Source organism: Phodopus roborovskii, unplaced genomic scaffold, assembly GCF_943737965.1.
Source record: "Phodopus roborovskii unplaced genomic scaffold, PHOROB, whole genome shotgun sequence".
NCBI lineage: Eukaryota > Metazoa > Chordata > Mammalia > Rodentia > Cricetidae > Phodopus > Phodopus roborovskii.
In genome coordinates, this window is record NW_026125397.1 from 14,408,420 (window position 1) to 14,433,621 (window position 25,202).

At 40.3% G+C, this 25,202-nt stretch overlaps 1 long non-coding RNA gene across 1 annotated transcript in view; it reads right to left on the reverse strand.

Annotated features, from left to right (window-relative positions):
• Positions 1-24,939, reverse strand: part of LOC127215111 (uncharacterized) — a 54,924-nt gene extending 29,985 nt beyond the window's left edge. Inside the window, exons 1-2 of the long non-coding RNA XR_007833922.1 lie at positions 24,627-24,939; positions 5,439-5,535 (exon numbers count right to left, since the gene is read on the reverse strand). This is a non-coding gene — a long non-coding RNA (uncharacterized LOC127215111). The remainder of the gene's footprint in view (positions 1-5,438; positions 5,536-24,626) is intronic.
• Positions 24,940-25,202: the final 263 nt, after the last annotated feature.

Below are 25,202 nucleotides of genomic sequence, written 5' to 3' on the forward strand. Positions count from 1 at the left end.
AGCTATTTTCTGCATACAGAGAGAGAGAGAGAGACAGAGAGAGAGAGAGAGAGAGATCTTAAAACTTTTATGTCAGGGGCTAGAGAGATGGATCAGTGCTGCTTTTCCAGAGGACCCAAGTTCAGTTCCCATCTGTGGCTCATATCCACCATTAATTCTAACAATGTTCTCTTCTGGCCTCCATGGGTATGTTCATTCACTTGGCATACACTACACACACACACACACACACACACACACACACACACACACACACTATCTTCAAATAAACAAAAATACCTATGTGCATTCAGAAAGAGTCTTGCAGAGACAGTCATAATGCATTCCTTTCTTGTAGATTCAGATATTTCCAAACATATTCCTGAGCCAGTCGGAAATGTCTACCAGGGATGCAATTTTCAGCGTACCTAAAAGTCCTTGAAGGAAGGGTACATAAGAAGGTTTTTGGCAAAACTCTACAACCAAAACTTTCTAGATAACAAGCTGGGCCAGACCAAAGGGAAACACTCTAGTGTTGGTAGATTAAAATAACTGAAGTATCAAAGTCAACTAAGAAACAATGACCATTGGAGAAAGGCGAGGAGAGACGGCTGAATATACAACATGGCATAATTTAAGCCTGCAAACAAAAGAGCGATACAAATGAGGGAAAAAAGAAGTCCATCGAGGCGAGAGTGCTGGCAGAAGGATTAGCATGCACGTCTCCAGGGAGAACCATTGCTTTGCTCAGACATGGATCCAGAAATACGAGAAAAAAATCACAGCCAACCGGCAATTATGCCAACAGGACCTCAGGCGAAAATGTGTGCCTTGGTAAATCGTTGTGCCAATTGGTTGTAATAGTACAGGCTGCCATTACTTGTTCTGCTTCATATAAATTAAAGCTTTCCTCCATTTGCCCTTTTACACTTGTACACACATGCCGTGGCATGTGCACAGGGGTCAGGAGTCATCTCTCTCTTCCCGCTGTGGCTTCCGGAGAATGAACTCAAGTCCTCAGACTTGTGTGGCAAGTGCTTTTGTGCACTGAGCCCTAAGACTTTTTAAAAAAATCTTTAGTGTGTGTTGATGATGATCGATTTCCCTTTCACACTTGCATTGTGACATCAGCATTTGAAAAAAGGAGAGCTAATCTAGACGGAGGTGAAATAACGATCTTTGTTGCGCCATACTTCACAATAATCAGACAGGGAGCATTTCTGTTCAAATGTTATCATTGTACAGACCTGCTACTATTATCTATTGCATTGGAGATACTGGGGGATTTCAGTTTTACTACCAATGATACATTTTCACATATACAAAACTTGAATTATTCAAAGATGTTGCAAATGCCTTCTGAAATATGCACTGAAAAGCAAGGGCTATAAAAATGTCTACTTAAAATCCCCCACTCTTGTGAATACTGTAGCTCAATTTAGTTGGTCTTTTTGATGGAAAAATGCTTCTTTTCCAAGTTGTTGCTTGGGCATTTCTACTAATATATATTAGCACAGGAAATAAAAACAAACTCGAAGTGGGGTGTGGCTATAAATCTTCAAACCCCATGCCCCAATGATACAAGCAAGGATAATTATATATATATATATATATATATATATATATATTGTCATGTCATGACATAACAGACCCATCCTTTGACAATGTCCATGATTGTCTGTATTGCAGAGGGTAGAACCAACTTACCCATAAGGCCTCTGCTTCACTTAATCTTTAAACAATCCTATTTTTGGAATGTTAGTCAGAATTAAGTGATTCATTAATTCTACCATCAAAAAAACAAACAAATTAATTGTTAGAGTGAATGCAGTTTGTGACTCTTGTTCATTTACATATAAGAAGGTTTTAATAAAATTAAGTCTACTACTCTTCAGCCCTGGATTCCTCTTTTAAAATCACGGAATGCCATATGGAAAAGGCAACCACCAATGTATTTTCCTCCAATTATATCCTAACATTTTTCTTCTTTTAGCAGTCAATATTTAGTCAGTACTGGTATATTATATTAAAATTTACATTGTTCAAAACTTTAATCGGTTATTGTTGTTACAGCCATTGAATAGTCAGAGTTTACCAACATGAAATGTCTCCATTACATGTTATTTTTATATGTTGTGTTCTTTGTGGGAATTTCAAATTAATTTAGTTCCTGCTACATTAGTTATTTTTATATGTTGCTGTGATAAAATACCATGACCAAAGCAGCTTTACAAAAAAAAAAAAAAAAAAAGGTTTATAGGTTTATTTGGGCTTACAGTTCCACAAGGAGAGGGTCCACGTTGATAGAAGAGCATGACAACTGGCAGATATAGCAGTCAGCAGGAGCAGGAAACTGACTGGTCACATCTCAGCCGCGCACAGGAAGTAAAGAACAAACTCGAAGAGGGGTGTGGCTATACATCCTCTCAAAGCCCATTCCCCAATGATACAAGCGGGGATGAACCTCTTGGAGATGCCATAACCTCCCCCCAAGGAGCACTATCATGTAGAGAGCAAGAGTTCCAGTACAGGAGCCTACGGGGGACATTTCTCATTCAAACCACCACTGGACCTTTCAGTTTCTACTTTAGTGAAAGCAAGTAGCTCACCATCTTAAGTATAACTTTTTAACATGTTCTATTACTGAGAAATGACACGCTCTTAAATTATCCCTTCTTTTTCCAAAATTTTGCTTTTCCCCAGGCCATTCATTCTTCCATTTTAAAGGCAAACTTAACTCCAAATTTAAGTTATAAATTCAGTTATATTAAGTTCACAAGTTAATATGGAGAAGGTAGCACTTACACATTTATTATTCTTATCCAGGAATGCAACATAAACATTGTTCTCTGATCATCTTCTTTTGTGTTTCTCATTCTATTGTTACTATCTTCATTTAATTCTTACATATTTCCTATACAGCTATCCATAGGTATTCATGACTATCATAAATGAGATTTTATCAGATTATCTACTTGTGAAAAAAATAAACTGATTTATACAGTATCTTTTTTATTCCTAGTTAACTGTATCCTTTTATTTCAATACTCTTTATTTTGTCATCTTTTCCTTAATAATTATAACTTTTAAAAATTACAACTATTAAAGACAACAATGTACAGTAGTTAAGACTAAAGACACAGATGCCAAACCACCTGCATGCTAATTCACTTTCGCTACGTACGGTCTGTGTGGACTTGGCCAAGTTATTTCCTTTCTATGCTCCTCAGTTTCCAAGTTTGTAAAATAAAAACGACAGTTACTAGTACCTCATAGAAGTCAAAAAATTTAAAAATTATTGTAAGGAATTTAAAATAGTTCCTAACACAGATAGTTATTATAATTATTTCTCTTTCTATTTTATCCATTAAAATGTCTAAAGTGAAGTGAGATGCAGTTTGGGTGATCAAACATACCACACAGCTAGCCCTTGGAGTTTTGGGGAAGGTTTTCATATATTTTAATTAACTTTTGTTATCCTAACTTACCTAGTGGTATACATGTGTATTTTCTTAAACATTTGGAGTCTGCTAGAGAGTCAAAAGTGTAGGCATTATTCTTTGGTATATGACTATAAAATATTTCAATAAAATTCCAACTCTGACCACCATCACATTCCAACTACACATATACACATTGTATTGTTCTGTTGTTGATTTATATTTTCTTTAACTAATATTTGAAGTTTTCTTTTTTTGCTCTCCTTTTAATTTCTTTTTGAGAGGGTCATGGAATTTAGTGTTTTGTTTCAAAGTGAATCTGTAAAATGTGTTATTTCCATCACAGAATTCACTGAGCAGAGAGATAATGTTCCTTCAGAGTGTGTATTTCAACAACAGAGACTAAATGTCTGACGACGGTGAGACACTGCATTCCTTTAAAGTCAGTACTTTCCTACGGCTTTCCATGCTGGTCAAGGACATAGGTTTAACAGCAGATGGAATTAGACTCCTATCCAACTTCACCACCCACTGACTAAATCTGTGCAGTTGGCCAGCCAACCAGCTTTCATCACAGAAGGGAACAAACCCTTCACCTCTTCCCAGTGCTGTCATGAGAATTCAGCCCACCACACTGACCCAGAAATTGTTCTATGTACCAATTTTAATTGTCCTCAAGTGCGAAGCAAGTATTTATAACCTTGCTCACTACTTTCCCCCAGTATAAAGAGTAGAATGGCTCCTGTAGAAATCTTCTTCCCAAAATTATTTTATTAAATAAAATCATTTCTTTCTAGAAGGTAAGTTTGAATGAAGATGCTATTCTTCATTGACAAGCTTAAAAGTTAGCATTAAAATAAAAATGTACCAATAAGACATAGAAGCCATTGCCAGTGTCTAAATCTTAGCGGGTGAAAAGGAAGTGTACACTCATCTCCGGAAACCCAGGCAAAGGGCCGGAGCTCCACACAGTATCTTCTGCTTGTTCCTCCTCCTACTCTTCTGTTCTCTTGGGACTTGGAGGCTGGCAGAACATTGGAGACTTTTCCTAGGTTGAAGCCTCTGCCATGTTCTCCTCACCCTTTATCTCAACTGTGATGGAGGAGCAAATTACTCCATCCAGATGGCACAACACAGAAGTCAGGGTGAGAGAGGCCCCAAGGTAGATTCTACCATTGTAAAATACCATTAAGATTGCTACATGGGGCAGTGGCACACGCCTTTAATCCCAGCACTCAGGAAGCAGTCAGTGGCAAGTGGATCTCTGTGAGTTCAAGGCCTGGATAGAGCTCCAGGACAACCTGTTACACGGAGATTGCAATATGAAGGTGGCCTCAGTTTTCAACATACATGCCAAGTACCTGTCTTAAATGTGTATGCATATATCTCTATATAGAGAAACATACACATAAATGGTTTAAAGATACTATTTTACTATTCCTCAAATGCAGTAGTTTGTGTTCTGTGTTCACCAGTCAGCACCATCAAGAGTGACTCCTTGAAAACAGTTACATAATCCTAACAATTTGGGAGGGTGAAACCTGGGCTAAATGTTCAACACCAGCCAGGCTACATACCCTCTCAACAAACAAAAGAATTCATATGCGTTGTTTGCTGTGCTACTCAGAAAAATATTTCCAAGAGTAATAACTAATATAACAAATTTCTTTGCACAGTTAAAGACTTGAATTTAAAAAAAAAAAAAATTAATGGACCATTGGCCTTCACTGAGAGCAATTTAAAGAGGCATGGCTAAGAATAATAGAAATATCAAAACATGCTCTTTCTTTGTTATCCTCAGGTCCCCAGGAGACACCAGATGGAAATGTGTATCTCACCTATTCAGAGTGTATTCTTTGCTATTAATATCTCACTAGAAATAAGTGACTGGACAATATTGAGTCACTTTCTAAGCGGAAGCCATTTCGCCCTACCCTTTCTTCACTGTCCTCCAGCTTTATAACAATAAAGACATGCTCTGCAACATCAATGCAAGGATCAACCGGACAGAAAGTTTACCTGCCTGTATCCGTCCTGCCTGGATGTGTTCTCCGTGACTTTATGGTTTCTTTCCTCCCCAGACTTATCTTGCGTGGTTTTCAGTATATCATGACCCCTGAAGGAAACAAAAACAGGAGGGAAATTTGTCTCTAGTTCCTTGTCCATTGCAGAAATGAACAAGGGGTTTCTTGAGCAAAAGCATATCATTTAAAATGACCAAATATCTCATCATTTTTCTGTCTCTCTGAGACGCTGACACATTTCTTGAACAAGCAGCCATCTGCCTTCTCGTGCATGTAAATGATAATAATTGATATGAATTTATTGTACATCAATTGTCTTCTGAGCAACCTTTCTTGTGTTTTGCTCACAAAGAATAGTTTACTAAATAGGTAAAAAAAACCATGTTTTTCTTCAGATTTTCAAAGTCCATTCCAAATCGATTCTCTAGATGAGTGGGAGCCTTTCTCAACCATGTGATTGAAAAGACCATGGATCCCTGAAACAGTTGTCTTTGAATCCCAACAGCAAGGAGGAAGGCCATTGTTGTCCTCAATCACCTCACACAATATTGGAATTCTTGAGGGGAAAATCCAATAAAATCCAGCCTACACATAATACCTCAAGGTCTACAGTTAACCTGGAGATTTTCTGAGAGCTGGCAGCTGACCTACTTGCACAATTTTTGTGTTCTTTTAGTTTTTCTACAAAAAAACACCTCCATTTTAAAGCTAATAATACACAAGACAACCCGGTTATCTTCATTTCCATATGTATTTAGTAGTCGAGCCTACAATGGACCTCTGGGTAAATCGGGCCCCCTTCACTCGAGCAGTCGACGCTTTTGAACAGACACAGTATAAACCCTTCTTGGCCCAAATGAAAATGCAATGTTTTGTTTGGGTGGTATTTCATAGAGATCACCTGATCACCATTCTCCTAAGCCTAGGGCTGGTCTTGTCGATGCTCCTCCACTTGCCTGTGCTGTCCAGTTTTAGCAGAGTTACCACAGAGGGAGAGAACCTAGTTCTACTGTGTCTTTAGACCAGTCCTGGCTACACTTGCCGAATCTCAGTGCTTCCGGCCTCACGTTCCGCTGGTCACTCTTCCAACTACATTCATTCTGTACTTACCAAAGTCTTGTCTCTCCTCCACACACATGACCTCACCTCCACCTCATCCTTCCCCCAGAGCCTCTTACAGCACTGACCAATCCCTCTGCTTCAAGACTCTCCTCCCCTGCCTGGTCCTCCACAGACCCTCATGTTAATAAAGCAATCAGACTTTCATTCGCCATGTGTGAATTACACGTGGTCATCTTTCACTATGACTCTCAGACATGACATCTTTTCTCACAATGTAAACAATGTGTTTACGGTCACTCTTTTAAGTTTGTTTTAAGCAATTTAATGATTCTTTCTCCGTTGCCGTTTCATTTCCTGGAGCTTACAGGCGGGCATGAAGGGGACCACAAGGGCACTGGCCTGCAGAGACAGGAGGACTGACCTACGTTCTCGCTCTCAATCATCCATTGACCGGGTATTGACTTGAGGCCTCAACCCCTTTGCTTCACGTAAAGTGGCAGAGCCTTGATGACCCCACTTGTCTCTCTAGATTACTCGGAGACTCAAGGATGGCCCCATAGGATGGGACAGCAAATGTGCAGTGGTTACTCCCCCACAAGAACAAGAAACAGGAGAAGCAAACATGTGCCTCTTCTATTAGAACTTGCCCAGGCCCCTGGGAAGGAGTCTTTTACACCTCTACATCTTGCTGCTTCCTTTTATGGATGGGACATTCTAAAGAGCTCGTGTATTCTCCCCTGTTTGGATTTCAAAAAGACCCTTCTACAAAAACGTGGGTCACATAGACAGAGAGGAGAATAGGAGTTACAAGAGGATGGATGGGGACAATGGGAGGGGAGATGAGCAGATGTTGCAGAACCGGTACGAAGTCAGAACAGATCCTGATGTTCTACTACACAATAGGGTGACCATAGTTAACAATATGTATCCCATAATTTTTAGAAAGATTATTAATGTTCTTACCACAAATAACAAATGTTTAAGATAATATACATGCTAATTACCCAAATTTATAGCATTCCATGTATCAAAACATCACACTGCATGTTAAGAATGTATTTTTGATTGTGTCATCAAAAATAAAATAAAAAGAAGCAAGACTCAAAAGAACAATAAGTCTTATTTACTGAACTTTAATTAAAGTAAAAGTATCATTTAGGAGACAAGTGTCAACCATTTTTAAATACATTGATAGTAACACAAGAAATTAATAAATGCTTTTAATACAGGAATAGCTGGACAGATGGGCTTGGCCATTAAGAGATCTTGCTGTTCTCACAAAGGACTGGAATTCAGTTCCCATCACCCCAGTTCCTCCCATCACAAATGTCTGCAAATCCAGTTCCGGGGATTTGGTGTAGCTTTATGGCTTCTGTAGGGACCTGCATATGTATGTACACACACACACACACACACACACACACACACACACACACACACACAATTATTCTTGAAAAATATATTCTTCATCTCAATCATTGAACTTTAGGTTAACTGAAGTTGTGTATCTAGCAGGACTTTTGTTAAACTTCCAAATAAAATTTTGGTATCAACTCACTACATTTCTGTGTTCAGTATAAAGGCCTAAGCTGAAAGAAATTTTTGGTTTGGACTAAAAGCTCACAAGAAATGTCACTAATCCACTTTTCCCTGACCTCTAATACATGGCTTTGCATGAACATTCCATCCTGCTGAGTTCAAGTTAAATTTTCTAGCGTGTCTGGATGACACTGGATGAAATAAATGCTCTTAATTGTCTTGTCCTCACATTTCTATAGCTTTATGTAATTAATCATTAAATGAGACATTGAGAATCACAATCCAAATGATGAAAAATAAATATATTTGTGTGATAACTGATTTTTGTCAGACTAATAGGTGAAAATTGTTACTTTGTTGTAGAATAATACACATAAAATTACCGTTTCAATCACCTTAATCAAACAGTTAGGTAATGTGTCTATTCATATAGCTGTGCAAATGTTATTTTTCAAAACAAAAACTATGCCCATTAAGCAATAATGTCCACTCATCTCTCATGGCAGCTCTAATAATCACCATTCACTTTTCTGCTTTCGACTACATATTTCTTACAAACCTGTTATTTTGTGACTGCCTAGTTATCTTAGCATGTGATCCCCTATGTTTACTCAGGTGGTAGCACAAGTCAAAATTCCTTCCTTTTTAAAGGCTGGATGATACCACAATCTACGCACCTTGTTTTATGTATATATTAGTGGACATGAGTTGCTTCTGCATTTTGTGTCATGAACCATGCTGAACACTTTTTTCTATTTAATAATCACAACATACCATAATTAATGATTTTCAAACCTTGGTATGATACATCTATCCCCGACATCCTAAATAAATCCTAGAGCCAGGGTTAAAGCTTAGCTCTCTCCAGCTCTAATATTAGATACCATGAGCCCTTATAATATTCTTGAGCTTTTGATTCTTCTGTTGTATACCTTTTACACCTATATGATATTTCTTTTGAGAATAAATAATTATTACCTTTATACTTTTCAATAAAGTGACTCCAACACGATCTAAAATCTTATTCATTTCCCCTAATTATTTTCTAACCACTTGGACCAAAGAAAATATACTCCCTGATTTAATGTAAAAGACAATTTAAAAAACAAACACACAGCTAGATGCCTGCTGAACTCATTCTCCAACACAGAGCGCTTTGATGGATACAAACAAACTTGATCAAAAGGGGTTCATAGTGAGGAGACTAGAGTCAAATCATAAACCAAGAAAAAGTGATATTGTGGCCTTTGCTTTATTGCACATTTAAAAAGTGAATTCAATGTAAATACTGACTTGGCTTCCCTCATAAAATAATAACAGCACCTATGACATATCACAGTGGTTAAGAGTATGTGTTTTGATGACCGCTTTCTTTAAATCTTAAATCTGTACTATCTTTGGCCAAGTTACTAAGTTTTCTTAGCTATCCTGAGTCACCTTGTATAACATAGCCTTCAGAGTCAAGTATTTTGCATATAGTTGTTAAAACCAGCCTAGTGGTCCACCAAGAGATGAATGTATAAAGAAAATGTGATACTTATACATAATAGATTATATGTCTAGTCATAAAGAAAAATGAAATTTTTGCAAGAAAATAGATGGAATTAGAAAGAAGAGGTACTCAAAATTCCAAATATCACGTTTTCTCCAATATTCAAATGTGTGTGTGTGTGTGTTATGAAAGTAAAAAGGAGACCATGAGAGGGAAGTACAACATCTTAAGTTAGTTAGGAAGGGATGAAAGACAGGATAAGAGAATTCATGTGATGTGGAAGCAGAGGGGGGCATTTGGAAGAGGATGCAAACCTTTAAGAGGGAATAGAAGACTGAGAGCATTGGGGAAGGAAATGAATTAAAGCAAAGTGTAATTATATGTGGGTGTGTGCTTATGTATATCACATGTATGCTTCATAACATATACACACATATATCTGTATGAAAATGCTGCAAAATAGCCTTTGCTTTGTATTACTACCTAAAAATTAATTTAAAAAATACCTTTTAAAAGTTCAGTCTATCACTTTAATTCACATAAACAGTTTCTAGCAATGACATATTCTATATGTTTCATATTATCAACACTCGTGTAAGAAAAATCACAGTCCCTGCCAATTGTAAATGTACATAGGATAGAAGCATGTCAAGCACCTAATGATCTTACACACACTATTGTAAATGAATGTGTGTTAAACATATCTCTATATGAAAGGTTTAGGAAGAATTTTTTAGTTCTTACATATTTACAAGACAATAAAAGAGTTCAGAGAGCGCAGACTCTATTTGTGACAGAGGCTGGAATGTCCCACACTATCCATAGCAAAGCATCCTGGTCCATAGGACATTTGCTTAAATCTTTAGTCAAGTGTTTGCTCAACAGAGAAACATTAACTTCAAATGTTAGAATTTAGCCCTCTTCAGAGAGCTGATAGATTTCATTTTTAAAAAACTCTTGAAGAGTAATGAATGTACTATATAAATATTAAAAATAAAATGAGACAATTTCCCAACCTTTCTATATAGAAAGAAAATTCAACAAAGTGTCTCAAATACTAGGAGCAAATTATGTTGCTATTGAATAAAATTCTTGACTCTCCAGGACCTCTTGACCAGTTTAGAATCATCTCAATAGTTTTTCTCTAATGTAAATATTTGCTTGGTTAAATAATATTAATAGGGCACATATTTAATGTCGTACAATGAAAAATGACATCTCATTGGCCCAGAAGACTTACCGTCAAGCCTGAAGGATAAGAACACACACACACAAACACACAGTATTTGTGTGAGAATTCCTCCTGTCACCGCTATGTGCCCTGCCCCAAGTTTATATTTAATTCAATTTACAATAGTTCTATAAATGGAATGTATGCCCATAGTACAAAAGTTACCATCTGTGAAGATAAGGACAGACACTTACTGATAGCAACCCCATGCCTCTGGGGGAGGGTCAGTCCCTGCCAGGATGTACTTAGCTCTTCCTAAAGGGAGTGGACCCACCAGCACCTTAAAACTCTATGCAGAATGATGTGGCACCAAGAGCCCCCTGGTTGCTCAGCAACAATCCCTTATGACTGCCCCAAAGGGACTGCTGGGCAACAGTGCTGCCTTTACCCCAGCTGTTCCCAAGAGCACTCACTCCCAGCTAAGTGGCTCTCCAGAGAGGGCCAGGTTCATAAGAGGCTAGAGGCACCTGGTTCTGTGGCTAGTTACATAACATACACACAGATCTGTCAGGAACTTCTCCACTGTGGCTAAATAAAAACCAGGGCAGAGCTAGTTTGCAGCCTGAATGAAGGGTACTTGGGATGTACTCTTGATTTTAACTCTGTCCTCGGAGAGTTAGAGAATCTATCAGAAAAGGTAAAGCAACTGAAGCAAACTCTAACAAAAGCCTAAGCAACCAAATAAATAATAAACCATCCAAACGTTATTAAGTCACATTTAACAGGTGACTTCCAAAGCTCTGGGTTTCAAGGAACTTAACCATGTACCTGCTTTGTGTCCATAGAGAAGTGGGGGATACAAGGATTAAATCTTGCTGGTGGAAAAGGATGCCTAACATATTTGAAGCGGGGATAAGAGGACACACTGTTGCAATCCCAGCACTTGGGAGGCTGAAACAGACATGGTATGAGACCCGCTGTGCTCACAGTAAGACTGTCAGGAAGGAAGAAGAAAGTAAAGGGAGGGAGGAGATGGGAGGCTGAAACAGACACGGTATGAGACCCGCTGTGCTCACAGTAAGACTGTCAGGAAGGAAGAAGAAAGCAAGGGAGGGAGGAGAAAGAGACAAAGTGGAAAGCATTTTTAATTTTACAAAATATTTGCACAAGTCCAGTTCAGCACGGCAACCTCTAGACAAAGATTTCAGTTTTATGTTTATGGATGTTCTGTCCCAGTGTCCCCATACTTCCACACCCTAAAACTCAGAAACCTAAATTAGTCAAATTTTTCCATATCTCACCCACGCCCTGAAGGCAACAACTAGGGAATGAATCTGAGAACTCTCTCCATCCGGTCATGAACTCTGCCCCGTCCTCGTTCCCTTCATGTCCCCAAATTCCTCTCTCTAGGAAGAGTACACAAAGAGGGGCATGGACCCTTAGCCATTTCACAAGAGCACAAATTAAATTCCACTACCCCTCTCGTTCAAAGCTTCAATAAAGGTCAAGCATATATAGCGTGATACCCAAGATACCTTTGAATCTATATCCTGTCCAACTTCAAGCCACGTCTGCCGCTGTTCGTTACAGTACATTTCTACTGTGTTGAATGAATCACAGTTCCTTAACCACACCTTGCACCTCATGTCTCCTTACTTTTCCCAGAACATATTCCTCTTTACCTGAGAAGTGACTGGTTATCTTTCAAGATCTGAATAATGTCAACCTCCTCAGAGTAACTGTCCTGATTTCAAGATTACCGATCAAGACAGCTGATCATGTCCATACTCCATCCAAGTTGCTGTGGCAACTTTAGCCACATTGTTTTGAAGTTGTTTACCTTCCCATTAATCTGTGCCTTTTAAGAGCTCAGGCCATGTCCAACTTGATCTCCTTGGGACCTGGCTTAGTCTTCAGAATTAAGGGGATGACTATCACGTGTGAAGAAAAGATTCACTGTATAATGTATTGTTTATTGGAGAATGGGAATTCTAGACAAAACTGTAAAATACACAAAGCCTGGGTACCTTTTGATGCCTTTCTATTCTTTTCATTCTTCCCTGCAGTACTAACCCAGTTCTTCTGCAAATTAAGCAAACAGTCTGTCACTGAGCTGCATGGCCAGCCTGTCTCACTCTTGCTATAATCAAAGCACAACACTCAAGTGAGCAACATATTCAGGAGCCTATCACTGATATTGGCCTGCATCACCTCAGAAAGATAATTTTCCAATCAAATTGATGGTTGGGTTTTGCTTGTATTTGTCATGAGATGAGATTTCATGTAGCCCAGGCTGGCTTCAAACTTGTTGCGTGCCCAAGAATGACCCTGAATTTTATATCACTGGCTTGCATCACCACGACTGGTTCAGTGATGATGTTCTGCATTGAACTCAAGTTGTTTTAACTGCAAAACCTCCTAAAGAGTCCCGAGTCAGCATTTACCCAATAGCTGTCTCTTCCAAAGAATTAGCTGAAAGATTAAATAGGAACATGAGGAAATAATCATAAAAGCCCAGGAATCCAGCCACCAATCACAATATCACACAGCCACTCTTCTCTGCCACCTCTGGAGCCTGAGATAGCATAAGCCTCATTCCCATGGGTTGGTTTGTTACTGAGCATCTTGGTCCCACACCTGTGCTTGGGCAACTGTCAAGCACATTTACACCAGGAGCAGTGTGATTATCTAACGTGAACACAAATTCTGAAGGCTAAAAATCTGAATTGTTGGCCTGCTTGTGTTGACACACGTGGAGAGAATTGTTAATCTATTGAGCTGACCAGTTCCATACCCTAAGGCTGTTTGTGTGTCCTCAATTGGGAGACCAGTACTGTTAGGAACACTTGCCAGACCACTATTGTGTGAAGTCACAAGTGCATAATTAACACTGAGCATCTACACAATATTGTTTGATAGCATGTAGCTTAAAATAGTTACACACTAAAATAAAATAGATATGTTGTGAATTAGAATACAAAATGTACATAAATTTTGAGATGTATATGAAATTTCAAAGGAACAAAAAAAAAAAAACAAAAAAAAAACCACCTTGCCTCTAGACTTAGTTATGCCTCTAGATTTCTGGGTCTTTAGTAGAGAAAAATAAGAAGACTTTGTCTTTGAAACTCACTCACACACACATTTGAATATATTTGGAATTACAAGTTAACTTTGACAGTCTCTTTTTAAAACTTTGGCGTAAATATTTTTCTTTCTCCACTATTAAGACTTAAGTCTGCATGGACCTCGTAGACACAGTCTAAACCCTATGTGCATAAAACAGGCCTTCCCATTAAAACAATGATCACAAACAGTGCAGGTGTATTAGATACTAGGAAGGGTGATGCCAAACAAGTGCTGATATTTCTATGATGCAGATACACTAAAAGAGAAAAGAACAATAGAGAAAGTAAAAGAACAGCTATGTAGCAGAGCAAATTTTGAGTCCAGATATAACTAAAGCTTACTTTCTATAGATGACCTTTGTTGACAGCCACTAGATGTTACTAATCTATACCTGATCAGCAATAAACTGGAAACCTCTATTATTTTACAGATTCTACCAATGACCATTTACCTTCTGTCATATATGAATATAAATATTTCATATAAAATGTCCCTTCTACCATATATGTGGATATGTGTACACATACACACCATATATATGACATTTCGCTCTTAGATTTGTTCACATATAAACAACCAGTTAAAATGAATATGGGTTCACAAGATACAGTATTCCTTAGCATTGATCACAAATTGGAACATGAAATCTTCAACCTGATATTTAAAGCCCTCCACAGCATCCTCAACCTCTACTTCCATGCTTACCTTCTCTGGGTTCTGAATGTTCTTCACAGATCTTCCTTGTTTTTTTCTGCATTTGTACTTTTTGCGCTTCCTACCTTCTAATTGAGGGATGCCTTCTCTTCATTCAAGGAATTTCCTTCTGTGCTTAAAGGACCACCTCCGCCATGACATCTTCTATTCAGACTTTCTGACTAGACTTGAAGCTTATCCTGAACTTCTCTGAAGCTTCTGAAGCACCCTAATGCTTTCTGTTTATTTCTCAGAAGCTATTGTGTTCTACCTAGACAGATGGTTAGGTTTATTATCTTCTATCATCTGCCATGAGCAGACAGAATCCTAAGCATCCTGTAGAGAAGATGGAGTCTCATTCATTCCTACTCACATATGTCACAAATAAGTACACAAAAATGCTTGCATCCAAGAGGATGCAATGAACATCTAGGGCTGGAGGGAATAGCTGAGTCCTTAAAGGCTAGGCTCACAACCAAAAGTACAAATGGGCATCTATTTGTTTAAAAAAAAAAAAAACAGATGTATTAACTTCAAAGTTCATTAACATTTTAAAATGTTATTTCTTCTTATTTTATTGTCCGTATGTTTTGTCTGCATTTATATCTGTATGCCATGCACATGCTTGGTGCCTAGGGGTGTCAGAAGATGACATTGGATCCCCTGAAACTGGAATTATAGATGGTTGTGAGCTGCCATGTGGGTACTGGGATTCACACTCAGAACTTCTGGAAGAGAAGCCAGTTCTCTTAACCAGAGCCATCTCTCCAGCCTATATATTTATGATCACTTTCAGATATGAGCATGAAAATGAATGTGTACAACCAACATTAAAACGTGGAATTATGGGCTCTTTTACCTTAATGTAAGTAGTTTTATGTACTGACTTTATGATGAACAATTGAACTCAATTTCTTTATATTTGAGAAAAACTGAATTCTCAAAGAGAAAGATCTTTTTGTGGTCACGTGACTAATTGAAAGTGAAGGCAGCTACATAACAAGGCTTTTACTTTCTAGTTTAATGATTTTTGAGTTCTTACCTCCAAAACATTGTCCATGTTTTCTTAAGTGTTGGCCACAGATATATATTTACATAAAGGAGAAATATTTTCTTTCATATGCATCTATTTCTTTTCAAATTATTGCTTGAATATAGAATACATATAATAAAATCCACTAATGGTGATTAAAGAGGATTATACCAAACAAGATTTATTTCTAAAAAGTTTACTTAGTTTGCAACCTAAAACACAAAGAAGTCAAGATAGTAATTAAAAACGTACTGCTTTTCAGTTCAAATAAATGTCCCTAGAAACCTACATGCTAGTAACACCCATGGCTTTCCCACATTGAACAGTCTTTGGAGGCTGACCCCGTTCTGTGTGTGCCTCAGCTTTCATTTTCACCCGTTTGTCCTGAGGTTGGAAGATGGCAGCCAGTATTTCCCTGCTCATCATCTCCCTTAAGGAGATGCCGTTCCCTTCTGCGCTCACTGCCAGATTCGCTTGTTTCCAGGAATGACTTGAGACCCAGGCCTGAAAACACAAGTTTCCCAAACCCCCAATCACAGCAATTTGTTCAGAAGTGGCATGACTCACACCTGCCCAGAAAGCTTGTTACATTTTCCCAACCATAGCAGTTGTTCTAAAGAAGGGCTTGGGGTAGGAGCAGATCGAACATGGCACTGGTAACTAAAGCCTTAGGCACAGACACACTAGTTCCTTTGAATTCACACTTGAGAAATTAGTTATGCAACTGCTGGTAGCTTTTTTTTTTTATTCTGAGTAAACCCTGATAATGAAGAAAATCAAGAGGTAGAGAGAAGCTGGTTCCTTTCAAAATAATTCACATTCTGCATCAAGCTGTGACTAAAAGCTGAGTCTTTAAGTTTCATAAATCTCATAATCACCTCTTGTCCCTTTATGTTAGCTTGACATGGATTTTCTATTAGGGAAAAATCATTCCAATCCTTAAAATATACTTAATTATCTAAGCATCTATCTGAAAAGAGGTGAAACGGAAATGTCATATACTTATGATAAAGCGACAGCACACAGCTTTCAAGGGACAATGAAGACAAGTCTGTTAAAAAAATAAATTTCTACTTTCAAAAGCAGGGGTCTTCAAGTCAAACTAGAACCGCTAGCATGGGCTTCTAAAAGTAAGACAAACTGTGCTGGGCTTTCTGAGATGCTTAACATTCCTTACCTGTCATCTACCCTGTCTCAGAGAGCTGCCCAGGACCTACTCTGAGAGGAGCTCTTCACCTTCCTCTGAAACCTCTCATCCTTCCCAAAGAAAGTGATGAAAGCCAAGGCTCACCCTTCAGTTGGCAAAGACATGTCTAATTCCCCTAGTCTTGAGTCCACATTGGACTCTGAGATGATTGGTTTATGGCGGTGTTGTAGGACAAGTGGCCAGGTGAGCCACCGTAGATGGACTGCCCACATTTTCATACTGTCTTTTTTTGCGTCTATCTTTACAACTGACACTAAGAATGAGAGCTGAGTGTGAACCACACCTAAACTTCTTGAAACACCCGCTACGAGAGGTGAGCTGTCTTTTTCAATTTAGCACAATATCCAGTGGACCAAGGATTTAGATTTACAACCCAATTGAAATAGGCTCTGATACATTTTATTAAATGACTGGACAGAGGGGCTAGGCAGATGTCTCAGTGGGTGAAATGTTTGCTGAGAAAGCAAGCACAAGGAGCTAAGTTTGGATCCTTAGCACTCACATAAAATCTGGGAGTGGTGCTAGACACAGCACTAGGTAGGGCAGACACAGACCTAAGCCAAAGGCTCTCAGGTAAGTTAGCCTAGCTGAGTGGCAGTCTCCAAGGACAGTGAGAGACCTGCCTCCAAAGACAGAACGGAAAGCAATAAAAGGCAGTCACTGACATCAACCTCTGCTCTCCATCTGCACACGAATGGGTGAGTGTACATACCCACACATACATGCATACACACATATACTACGTTTGTGAATAAAGTAAGTGACTGAACAAATACAATCTTTACTTACCCATCTAGGAAATACAGCCATAAAATCAGTTCCATAGTTTGAAAACTAAGTAAGATACTTGAACATATTTCGTCTGACGCCTGGCATGTTACCCACAAAAGGAGTTTCCCTTTCTTTAGCATAGCCATTTCCATGGAGAGTGTATGCTAACTCCCTTAAACAACCATTACAGGTCAAAGGGTATGCCATGTTTGTGACTCCCACTTTTGACCTTAATCTAACCCCCTCCTTTGGAAAACAGCCCCGTGACTTATCTTTTCTAGACTCACAGCCTCCCCCACAAATGAGTTCCTTAAACATTAAATAAAAATGAATTTGACAAGCTGGGCAGTAGTGGCACACGCCTTTAATCCCAGCACTCGAGAGGCAGAGGCAGATGGATTTCTGAGTTCGAGGCCATCCTGGTCTACGGAGTGAGTGCCAGGACAGCCTCCAAAGCTACACAAAGACACCCTGTCTTGAAATACCTGAGAGAGAGACAGAGACAGAGAGACAGAGAGAGAGAGAAACAGAGAGAGAAACGAGAAAAAATGACTTCGACTCTGTGTCTCCAGACATCCAGTTTGACCACTGCCTCCCAGCTGTCACACTCAGATACGAGTATTCAATACCATGACATGCTTCCTCCCCTCCTCTCCTGCTCCTCCTTCCGATCACAAGGCCGTGAAGCTCACCTTTCTTCTCATCAAATCAAAAGCTCTTTTAACCGCCGTCCTGCTATTATTCTTATACCTATGACCTGTGATTACATATATGTTCTGAAGCTCTGCCTGCACTGGGTGCTGCAGCTTCTCCTGGGCATGCCTCCCCACCGCACTCCCTGTATGCTTCGATTTCTGCATTCTTACTATAGGAAGCCTCCTTGCATTATATCCTACGTACCAACCCCAACTAAATGCTTGTCTCCTGAGCTCTACACGATGGCTTCCAAAGTATCTCATTTCACCCCTGACTGCTCTTTTACACATAAGGTGGGCTCTCGTTTTCATAGAAGGTCATATTCTGAGGTTCTGAGAAGGACAGAAAAATTGATGGGATAGAATTCATCATACCCACCAAATCTGCTCCTGTTCTTAAATTACCATGTTCATAAATGGTGCCAGCTTGCAATCTCACTCCAAGAACCAGAGACGCATGCAGCATTCGGTACTTCCATAACTCACCTATCACCAACCATCCCAATCATTTTCAGTCTCTAATGTTTCTGGAATCAGAATTTTATCTGTCCTTCTTCATTTGAGTGACTTCATTAATAGTTACAAATATTTGCTCGGACTGCCCAACAGTCTATCTACCCACCTGAGAGCACAAGAGTGGGAAATACGTATCGCTTCCCGCTTCCTCCAATAGGTGAAAGACATAAGTACGTTGGTTTTTATTTTCTGTCTAACTTTCCTGTGCACAGTTCTGCTTCTGTCCCTCGACACACAGAACAGTGACAGACATCCTTCTTCAAGAACAGAGGAACTGAGAGGCAAAGCAGCTTCTGAGGAAGTGCTGCCCTTTGTAACTTCTTCTTTGGATTTTATAGAGGCTTTACAAACCCTTAGAGTGTAACAGAAATTCATCATGTCTGTAATATGGCCGTTTGATTAGATTTGAAAGACCTCTTTGGGAAAGGCAGGCAAAGGGGTCGTATTTCATCTTTTTTCGTTTAATATTACACCTTGCTCCAGAGGCTTCACTTATTTTCATTTGTAAAAAAATAACCAACATAATAAAGCAATATAATTGTTTTAACTGTAAACCATTCCTGTTTGTACATGTGTGTGCATGGAAACAGAGTGATTGGGAGAGAAAGAGATGGAGAGGTTGTTTTGTTTCCTCCTGGAGATATGTTAGCTCAGCACATAAAAATTAATCTAGAAATAAACGATTTTGTGATGGCTAGAATGCAGGCATGTACAGGAAATATGCGGGACCCTTTTCTTCTGCGGTTTTATTTCTGAGGCTGTCATACATACTGACCCTCAGTTTCTCCTTTTATTTCATTCCCCAAATGCTGAGCATACACAACAAAGACAGAGAGGGAAAGAGACAGAGACACAGAGAGATAGAGACACAAAGTGACAGAGAGGGAGGGAGGAAGAGAGGGAGAGGGAGGGAGGGAAGGAGGGAGATGTTGCCCATCCGTGTAAGCTTTCACCAGCAGATCAAATGTTAGGACTTATGCGGAAGTGGCATGTGGGGAGGTTTCTAGGAGGACTTCCTGTCTCTCCTGTGCTCAGTTGCTTTAGCTGCTGCTCCAGCACATAGGCGTCAATGATATCCACACTTGTTCCTCAGCTTCTCTGTCCCCCTGTCCCACCTTCCTGCCTGAGAAACCCCATTTCTAATTAATCCAGGTTTCTAGGTGAGATCGCCCTGTCCTATTCAGAACAGACTCAAAGGTGAAACTGGTTTGTTCTTATCTCAGCACCTCCGAACCCAAAAAACAAATCAAAACAAACAAACAAAACTAATGGCTCCTGGGTGTAGACCAAAGTTTCTGTCCCCAGTATAGTCCCAAACAAACACACAGAGGCTTATATTAATTATAAACAGTTTGGCCTATACTCAGGCTTCTTATTGACAAGCTCTCTTGAAGCAGAAGCAGGAGAATCTCTGTGAGTTCAAGGCCAGCCTAGTCTACATAGTGAGTCCCAGGTCAGCCAAAAATGCACAGAAAAACCAAAATCCATACCAGTGCATAATGTTCATGTCTGTATCACCAGGGCACTGTTATCTTACAACTCTGAGAGACTGAGGGACACAAATCATCTTATGTAGAGTCCACAACAGGCACCCTCCCTCAATAGGTGCACAGCATGGCCATTTGCCACTGAGAGCTGAAAAATATGCTTCTCTTCTTTGAGTAAAAAGTAGAAACTCTGCTTCATTTCTCAGAATCAGTTCTACTTTTAATGAAGAGAAAAACAACCACGTCTGGTTTTGCAGGCACTCACAGGAGTGTGTGACCTAGAACTTTTCATGTGAAACATCATTAACTCACAATGGCATAACAGAACTACATACAAAGTGTATGATCATATGTGTGAACAGGATTTAGACAAGCATGTGCCAATAGGAAAGATTTTAAAAGGCAGGCTATGGTCTATAATATGTGACTTTTATAGATATAATTACTGAGTCTAGGGCCTTAGATTGCCCCATCTGCATTAGGAGATGGTTAATTAGTATTTGCATGACATTTTAGCTAAGAAGACTTCTTTATTGACTTTATCAATTGTATTTGACATTCAGAAATGAATGCTTTTTTTTTTCTTCCCCTTAGGTCAAACTTTTAGACTAAAGGAATGGAAAACAACCAAATTTACAGTCAAGACACACAAAATTGAGTGTTAGGAACATCTGGAAATACAAATTTCAGATGCATTTCTTCCTCATTTTCAATTCAGATTCAGCCTTGATTAAGCGTGGTTCACTTTCATTTGCCTAAAATAAACCATTAAGCAAGAAATATTAGTGGGAAATGTTATAACATTTTTTAGAAGTAGCTTGCTGTATTTGAGCATTAACTTTGAAAGGAAGTTCCTCCTCCTCCTCCTCCTGTGTGTGTGTGTGTGTGTGTGTGTGTGTGTGCGCGCGCGCGCGCATGTGTGTGTGTGTCTGTCTGTCTGTCTCTCTGTCTGTCTGATTGTCTGTCATCTATCATACACACTACACTGACTAGCTTTGTATGTCGACTTGACACAAACTAGAGTCAACAGAGGAAGGAGACTCAATTGAGGAAATACCTCCATGAGATCCAGCTGTAAGGCATTTTCTCATTTAGTGATCAATGGGGAAGGGCCCAGCCCATGGTGGGTGGTGCCATCCCTGGTCTGCTGATAATGGGAAAGCAGGCTGAGCAAGCCAGGGAGGCAACCCAGTAAGCAGCACCCATCCATGGCCTCTGCCTCAGCTCTTGCCTCCTGGACTCTGCCCTGCTTGAGTTCCTGTCCTGGCTTTCTTCAGTGATGAACAGCAATAGGGGAGTAAGTCAAATAAATCCTTTCCTCTCCAACTTGCTTTTTAGTCATGGTGTTTTGTTGCAGCAATAGAAATCCTAACACGAGTGCATGCATGTGAGCGCATGCGCATACACGCGCACCTACACCTACCTATCTTACTCCTCTAGAACTTTCTACATTTTGTACATATAAAACTTTTTATTAAGACTCGTTCTATTATGTTCCTTAAAAGAGGGGTATAATTATCATATGTACACAAGTAATTTCATAGTTTAATATCTACCCAAAATAAATGAAAATATGAGCTTACAAAGATTTACATCTAAATGTTCTTAGCATTGTGGTTCATAACAGCCCAAATTGATAATAACACAGAGCCAAAAAGATGGATCAGTGGATAAAATCATTTGTCATCAAGCTTGAAGATGGGAGTTTGGTCCTAGGACTCAAATGGTAGAAGAAATGAACTATAATCCCCCAAGTTGTCCTCTAACCTTCATGTACATGCTGTGGCACACTTGGGAACATACACACACACACACACACACACACACATATATATATATATGTGTGTATGTACATATATATATGTATGTACATATATGTACATACACACACATATATATATATAATTAAAAGCATGCCTGCCTCCATAAAGGAAGCCAAGAAGATGATGCTGGGTATATCATAGGCCCAAGGAAAGAAACCACTATTAGTCTGCAAAAGGGCCATGGTGTTAAAGCAGCACCCTAAAGATGTATATCCACAGTTAAGTCATCTCTCAACCCTCAACACAGAAGCTTCTTTTTGCTGTAAAGGGTGACTAACTCCCCTGCTCCTACAATTCATCTACACACAGAGAATAAGAGACTTGGAGTTCTGGATACTTAAGGGGACATATGTGTCAAACACTCTCTTCTCAAGGCTCAGAGACAATCACTAAAGATGGATTGGAAAGATTATAAGAGTGAGAGGCCATGATGACTATGTTAATGCAGTATTTTATAGAAACAGGATAGTCCATACACTGACATAGCTCTGACCTCTGCAAATTAAACCTAACACAACCCCAGCATGAGTGGGGAGATGGTCATAAAGTCCTATCCCTAGCTGTGAAGCTATTGGCAACCAAGGATGGGTAGAGGAGACTCAGGTTTCTTAAGAGATGTGAGCCCCAGGAAGGCTACCCATGCTTCAGTACAGAGCCAGGCATATGCAGGCAATACTAAATGGACTGGGAAATAGGACACCTGAAATTGGGAAGGAATCATGGATAGAAGGGAAAAAATGGAGGTGAAGGAATAGGGGGCTGGACTTGATCAAACGACATATGCATTTATGAAATTCTCAAATATATAGATATACAGTTAAAAACAAAATGACCACATGCACATCAACTGAACAATGGACAAAATATGATGCTCACACAATGAGAAATCATTCGGCATTTAAATAGAAACAAAAAATATTGATGCATACCAAATTACAGATGTGCTGTAAATGTAGCCTAAAACCAAAGAACATATAGTCTGAAATGTTTAGAGAAAGTAAGCCCATGGGAACTGAAAAGTAGATTCACAGTTTCCTGGAGTTGGGACGGGAACTACAAATAGGCATGATGGATCTTACAAAGTGTTGAAGATTAGAATTAGACCATAGTAATTATTATCCATCTTGGTGAAAGTTCTTAAAACCATTAATAGAGGCTGACTTTCTAAATATTATTTGTCTTTGAAGATGGAATTCCACACTTCTTAAGATATTCCAGATTGAGCAATCCCCCAGCCTGTGATAATTTGTTGAAGAAAATCATAGCCAAAAAAAAACAAAAAACAAAAACTTTTCCTTTTTACTTTTTTAAATTAGATTTTAAAAATTGAATCAGTTGAACTTGCCAAACACTTTTTTTGGAAAATAAGCTCTCTGAAGACAGCGTCAGTTGAGGGACACTGACTAGTGTCTGGCAGTCACAGGACACAAGGGTTTCAGATGCGTCGTTTGGCATCAGAGTTGTGGCCACTAGTTTTCATTTTAATAAACCAGGCTCTGAGCTTTCCAAATATTAAATTCAAGGAAGCTTTTTTTTTTTTTTTTTTTTTTTTTTTTTTTTGGTTACTGTTTACAAAGAAAATGCAACTGTCAAGAGTAAACCTAACCCAGTGCTGCTTCGGTATCAACCCCTTGATAAGAGTGCTTCGTTTTGGTTGTCTTTCCTGACTGCATGTATGTCTGTGATTATCTGCGCCCAGTATCCACCTGCTGGCCTGGCAGAATCCAGCTGCTAACCGCGCTGTTGGGCCCAGCATCTGCTGTTCCGTGCTTTTCTCGGTCAGTTACACACTCTGATATCATCTCTGAGAGGACGGAATGATACTATCATCTCAGCTTCACTAAAGAAGGAAATTGAGTTATGGGATCAGGGAGGTCCATAAGACTGGGCCACCCTTTCCAGAAGGCACCTTCAGGAAACTCCCAAAAAGGCTGCAGGGGTAGCAACCAGGACCAGCCTGGGCTGGGGCGCCCTCTTCCTCTCTGCGACCACCTGCCACTCGAGCCCCTCCTCCTTTACCAACTAGGGTCCTAGCAGCGTGAGAGTCTGATATAGCTGCGAGGCACCCCTGAGATCACCGGTTTCCTCACAGGCGTCGTTTATCTAGGAATGGGGGAAAACCAGTAAGGTGAGGTGGCTTAGCTAACGCCACAGCTCTGGACGCTTAGGGCGGGTTGGAACTCAGACCTGTACAGCGCCGGTGGCCGCTCAGAGGAAGCAGGAGGAAAACGACGTGGCGTTGATGGCGCGACAAGCGAGGGGCTCAGCAACTTACAACCAGCGGTCCCCGGAGACCACTTTCAGTGCCCAGAGGGCAAAAGCCGCTGAGCAGACCTCCCGGGTGCACCTGCTTTCACTCCCACTGCCCCCTCCCACCCCCCAGCTTCAGGTGGAAGGATGGAATCTGCTCTGAATTCTCCTCCCTCGCCGTGAGCAGACGGGGGGGGGGGGGGGGACGGCAAAGTTGCGCTTCCATGTCCGCTCGCTCAGTCTCCCCAACTCCCCGAGTCCTTTCCCTTCCTCCTGTCCCTAGCGACACCCGCTCGCAGCCCGCCCGGAACGTACCAGCTGCGCGCAGGAGATGCGAGCGGCGCCTAGCCAGGTCCCTCGCGGTGTCGCCTGCCGGCCTCTCTGCGGCACCCGGGTGCGACGCTGCTCGAGCTCGCGGCCGCCTCTGCCGTGGGATGCGGCGGCGTCTGAGCGCTGGGCTGAGGCAGTGGCAGCAATTTGTGGGGCGGAGGGAGCGGCTCGGTCCCGCCCCCGGGAGCTGAGCACGGCTCCGCAAGACCTGCCTTGCTAGCAGAACCCGCCACCGCCGAGCCCCAGAGGGCAAGGGCAACTGGGGCTTTCCCTTCCAGGAGTCCTAAGTGGAAAGCTCTCTTCCCTGCATGTTCGCAGAGAACCTGAGTCTGTTCCCCTGGGTTCGGTTAAGAATTTGCTGGAGAAAAACTGCGGGAAGTTCGCATCTCCTCTGGGTCTGTCAGGGTGCTTTCCCAAGGGCCTGGGAGCCTGCTGACAGGAGGTTGCACTTGACCTAAGGAGGGATGTTTTGGAGAAGGCAGGTCTATCTGCACCTGGAATCTGGGTGTCTGTGTTTATTTGCGGATTCTTTTGGCACATTGGAGTCTCACACCATGCAAA